The 6,000-nt window shown below is 42.1% G+C and overlaps 1 pseudogene; it reads left to right on the top strand.

Moving 5' to 3' along the window:
- Nucleotides 1-3,555: 3,555 nt before the first annotated feature.
- Nucleotides 3,556-3,858, top strand: LOC112661311 (10 kDa heat shock protein, mitochondrial-like; annotated as a pseudogene).
- The last annotated feature ends 2,142 nt before the right edge of the window (nucleotides 3,859-6,000 follow it).

The raw sequence follows: 6,000 nt of genomic DNA, 5'->3' as shown, positions 1-6,000 counted from the left end.
CTCCCGGTGCATGGAGCCTGCTTCTCCCTCCGCCTGTGTCTCTGCCTCTCTCTCTCTCTGTGACTATCATAAATAAATAAAAATAAAAAAAAATCTCAAGAAGGGGATCATGGGAACCTTTGATTTATAGCTGGTTGGTCATAAACAGGTGGATTGTGGTTGATACCTGGAAACAGAGACACAATCTCGCCTACTGAGCCCTGACATGTGGGATCTGATACTATCTCTGATGAGACACAGGAAGTGAGTTTTCCTTTGCAGAAGATAGAAAGGGATTCTTTACTATTCTCATAAACCTTCTGTAAACCTGTAATTAGTTCAAAATAAAGTATACTGAAGAAAAAGCCCGGGAGGGGGAGGAGGAAGTGGTGGAAGAGGAGGAGGAAAAAGAAGAGAGTTGCCATTGGCAACCGTGTTAAAACCACACTGAGAAAGGCTGTCTCAGAATGGAATAGACCCAGAGGAAGGAGAGCCAGGAGGTGGATCCGGGTGACTTTGTTGGAACCCTGCCCTAAGCTTTAAATTAGTTAGATCTTCCCCTATACTTTTCAGCTTACATGAGTCAAATGATTCCTTTTCATAAGACTTGCTTGTGAAATATGTAATAATTCACCAGATTCCAGTTAGAAGCTACTGCATTTCTTTTGTTTTCCTCTATTTTTATTGTTTAAGTTGTTTTCATGCCTAAATAAACACTGAAACTACACAACAGAGTTCAAAGGAACCTCACCCTGCCGAGTATGAAAAACTAAAAAGAAGGAAGAGAGGGACAGAAATTACCAGAGAAACACAACCATCAAGAATTACATGGACAACTTAGCAACAGAAAAGCAAATAATTTGATTCAAAAATGAGCTAAGGGGCTCCTGGGTGGCTCAGTCAGTTATGCATCTGCCTTTGTTTTTGTTTGTTTGTTTGTTTGTTTTTATTTATTTATTCATAGAGACACACACAGAGAGAGGCAGAGACACAGGCAGAGGGAGAAGCAGGCTACATGCAGGGAGTCCAACGTGGGACTCGATCCCGGGTTTCCAGGATCACGCCCTGGGCTGCAGGGGGCGCTAAACCGCTGTGCCACCGGGGTTGCCCTGCATCTGCCTTTGGCTCAGGTCATGATCCTGGGGTCCTGGGATGGAGCCCCAAGTCAGGCTCCCTGCTCAGTAGGGAGCCTGCTTCTCTCTCTCCTGCTCCCCCTACTTGTGCTCACTCTCTGTCTCTCTCAAATAAATAAACAAAATCTTTAAAAACATGTAAATAAATAAAAATGAGCTAAGGACTTAACTGGAAATTTCTCTAAGGAAGAACGGCCAATAGATATATGAAAAGATGCTCAACATCAAGAATCATTAGGGAAGTGCACATCAAAACCACAATGAGATGTCACCTCACGCGTATTAGGATGGCTACTATTTAAAAAGTAAACAAACAAAATAACAAGTGTCAGTGAGGATGTGAAGAAATTGGAATTCTTGTGCACTGTTGGTGAGAGTGGTTCAGCCACTACAGAAAATAGTACAGCAGTGCGCCCACCCAACCCCCACCCCCTGCAAGGAGCACCTAGATTTACCATATGATCCAGTATCTACCCCAAATAACTAAAGAAGTATTGAGTAATTGAAGAGTATATACCCCAGCATCTTGAAGAGGGATTTATACACCCATGTCGGTAGCAACATTGTTTACAATGGCCAAAAAGTGGAAACAGCACAAGTATCCATTGACCCCTAAATGAACAAACACAGTGTGTCATATCCCTACAACGAAATGTTACTCAACCTTAAGAAAAAAAAAAAAAAAGAAGGAAAGTCTGACACATGCTACAACATGGATAAACCTTGAGGACATTGTGTTGAGTGAAATGAGTCGGTCACATGAGGACAAATACCTTGTGAGTCCACTTAAATGAGGTGCCTAAAGTAGTCAAGTTCATAGAAAGTAGAATGGTGGTTTGCCAGGGGCTGTGGGAGGGGATAATATGGAGTGTTTAAGAGGAATAGGTTTCAGTTTTGCAAGATGAAAGCAGTTCTAAGGATGGATGGTGGTGGCGGCTGCACAAATAATATGGATGAACCTAAGGCCACTGAAATGTACATTTTTAAATGATTAAGATGGTAAATTCTAGGGTCATCTGGGTGGCCCAGTGGTTAAGCATCCGCCTTAGGCTCAGGGCATGATCCTGGGGTCCTGGGATCGAGTCCCACCTTGGGCTCCCCGCAGGGAGCCTGCTTCTCCCTCTGCCTGTGTCTCTGCCTCTCTCTGTGTCTCTCATGAATAAATAAATAAAATCTTTCTTTTAAAAAAAGATGGTAAATTTTATGGTATGTACACTTTACCATGATTTTTTTAAACAAGAGTTATAGAAACAAAGAAGTTGCTGTAGGACAAACTAAACAACTTAGCATAGTTCGGACAGAAAATGGCTATGGTAAAAAAAATCACCTAAAGAAAGTAAAACTTTATCAATCCTGAGGGAAAGTAAAATTTCTTCTAAAAATCTAAGATAAAAACCCATGTAGAAAATGTAGCAAAAAAAAAAATCAGGAAAACTTTAACTAGAAGGGCATTTGACCCTGAGACATTGGTGTTATAAGATTATAAGCATGGGATCCCTGGGTGGTGCAGCTGTTTGGCGCCTGCCTTTGGCCCAGGGCGGGATCCTGGAGACCCGGGATCGAATCCCACATCGGGCTCCCAGTGCATGGAGCCTGCTTCTCCCTCTGCCTGTGTCTCTGCCTCTCTCTCTCTCTCTCTCTCTATCATAAATAAATAAAAATTTAAAAAAAGGATTATAAGCAAAGGATTACTGAACAGGGATCACTAGGCATGGGCTCTCTCTTCTTGTTCTAGAAGTTCTAAGAAAGATTACCTCTGTCTCCGACCTTGTCACTGATGCCTTCAATTTCAGTCTTTGAGGTTTGGTACCTGGGCTTACTTACGGCTTTTTCCCCTGTCCTAACCTTGGTCCTAAATTCCAGCACTACATTACAAGAGCCTATTAAACAGTCTCTACCAGTTCTCGAAGCCAGTATGTCCAACTTTATTATCTCCTCTGGGGCTGCTCCTTTAGATCTTACCATTTCTGCCAATTGCTCCCCGCTTGCCTCCAAATCTTGGAGTGAATCTTCCCTCCTCCACCTCCTGAGCCCCTGTATCCACTTGGTGATTCTGTCCTGGCATGTGTCCCTCCATGACTCTCTTTTCTGTCTGTTCTCCTCACCACCACCCCCATTGCCCCTACCCTATCCTCTGTCGATTGGGTCCTAGATTGCTGTAGCAAATCCAAACTGGCTCTCCTCCTCCAGCCTTTCCTTGGTCCATAGGAAAAAGACTAAACACATGTTGACAAGCACCAGAGAAGCAGGAAGGAAGTGAGGGAAGGATGAGGGACAGTAGGAAGAAAACAATACTGGAAAATTTTCAAGAATTTAAAGATAAAAGCACAAGACTCATCATGACACTTTTTTCCCCCCATATTCACATGGTCCGAGGGTCAGACTATGGGTCTCCTTGACCTGGCAGCTCCAGAGCAGAGTACAAACTGCAGAGGCTGGAGTCATGGCAGGACAGAAAGTTCCTTTTTCCCTCTTTGACCAGGTTTGAGTTGAAAGGAGTGCAGCCAAAGCTGTAACCAAAAGGAGGCATTATACTTCCAGGAAAATCTCAAGGAAAGCATCACAATCAACAGTAGTAGCCACTGGGCTGGGCTCTAAAGGGAAGGGTAGAGAGATTTAACCAGAAAGCATGAAAGTTGGAGATAAAGTTCTTTTCCCAGAATATGGAGGCACCAAAGTAATTCTAGATGACAAGGATTATTTCTTATTTAGAGATGGTGACATTCTTGGAAAGTATGGAGACTGAAATAAATCATCGAAATGGCATCAAGTGAAGCTGCCCATTCCAGGGGAGTCGTGAAATCTTTCATCATGTAAATAATTCTCATGGCTCTCCTTTATTTTGTATTTTTATTTTTAAAAGATTATATTCATTTAGTCATGAGAGACACAGAGACATAGGCAGAGGGAAAAGCAGGCTCCCCGTGGGGAGCCTGGTGTGGGACTCAGTCCCAGGACCTGGGATCATGACCTGAGCCAAAGGCAGCTGCTCAACCACTGAGCCACCCAGGTGCCCATGGCTGTCCTTTAGAATCAACTAATGGTATCCAAACAAACAAACAGAAAGACTCATCGTGAGGAAAAATATAAAAGCTTCCTTCCTTAACAAATTCCATTCCTCAAACCCAATCCTTGTAGATATATTTTTACAGATTTTTCCCCCAAAATTTCTTAAAGAAAATAACGGATACTTCCTAGTAGTCCAGCCAGATCACAGTTTATGAGTCATTATGATTAAATAAAGCCTATAAGAATCAGTCCCAGTATCTATATATAGGACATAGTATGTTGAGTCTGGGATTTTATGTCAAAAAAATCTCTTTTTGAAGAATTACCAGCCTTTTAGGAGATAGGAGGTCTTAAGAAGGTTATTATGCACATATTATTGTTTAATAATAATTTCACAAGTTCCGATCTAAATGTGCTCTCTGTATCACCAGGCTGATCCTTCAGTAAAACTTGAGGGAAGGGAGTTCAGCTCAATATAAAAAAATTATCAACAACAATAGTGACTACAACAGAATGGGTTGGGACGCCTGGGTGGCTCAGCGGTTAAGTGCCTGCCTTCAGCCCAAGGTATGATCCTGGAGTCCCGGGATTGAGTCCCACGTCAGGCTCCCTGCAAGGAGCCTGTTTCTCTCTCTGCCTGCATCTGTGCCTCTCTCTCTTTGTGTCTCTCATGAATAAATAATTACAAACCTTTAAAAAGTAAATAAATAAATAAATAAAAATCTTTAAAAAAAAAACCCAAATGGGTTGACTCAGAAGGAAATAATCTGTCCCTCACTGGGGGAGTCAAGCTAACACAAGATGAGTATTTCTCAAGAAATTGTAGAATGGATTTAAGCATTAATTGATGGAGAGAAGGAAAGAGAGTCCTTGATCATCGGTTCTCAAAATAGCCAATTATCAGATCGCAGGGAGGGCATCTTAAAATTCAGATTCCTTGGCCTCACTTGTAGAAATTCTGATTTAGTAGGTCTGGGATAGAGCCTAGCATGTGTATTTTTACAGAAATCCTCAGAAGACTAACATAAATCCAGCTTTGGGACCCATTTTTGTGTTGGTTTCTCAAACTGGAGAATACATGGTCTTCCCCAAATATGCACCCCTCGCCCCTGGATCTATAGACCTCATTTTAAGAAATGTTGGCCCTAATGTCAAACTGAAACAATCCCCCTGCATTTGTGATTTTCTCTTAGTGGAATCATTTTATTGGAGATAAAGACAAAACATATATTTTATTTTTTAAATATTTTATTTATTTATTCATGAGAAACACACACAGAGAGAGAGAGAGACAGAGAGAGACAGAGACACAGGCAGAGGGAGAAGCAGGCTCCATGCAGGGAACTCGATGTGGGACTCGATCCCGGACTCCAGGATCATGCCCTGGGCCAAAGGCAGGCGCTAAACCGCTGAGCCACTCAGGGATCTCCCCAAAACATATATTTTAGTAATAATACATAACTGAAAGTTTCATAGATCGCCTTTGATTTCTTGAGGTAGTGTGCTCCCAGCCTGAACATTCTTAGCTTCATTCTATATAGCTATCTTCCTTTTTTACAGATTTTATTTATTTATTTGAGAGAGAATATGAGCAGAGGAAGGAGCAGAGGGAGAAGCAGACTCCCTGCTGAGCAGGGAGCCCTACTGGGGCTGGATCCCAGAACCTGGGATTATGACCTGAGCTAAAGGCAGATGCTTAACCGACTGAGCCACTCAGGTTCCCCTATAGCTATATTCTTAATAGTGAATATATTCGCTATATTCATAACCCAAGAATGAATATAGCTGGAGAAAGTGCTTTGAGAAACATTGTACTAGAAGTTATCCAAAGATCCTGAGATTCAACAATCTGGTAACTGGAGTTTCTGCTTTGGGCTCA

This window comes from Canis lupus, chromosome 18 (assembly GCF_003254725.2).
Source record: "Canis lupus dingo isolate Sandy chromosome 18, ASM325472v2, whole genome shotgun sequence".
NCBI lineage: Eukaryota > Metazoa > Chordata > Mammalia > Carnivora > Canidae > Canis > Canis lupus.
This window is presented reverse-complemented; position numbering and strand designations above follow the sequence as displayed.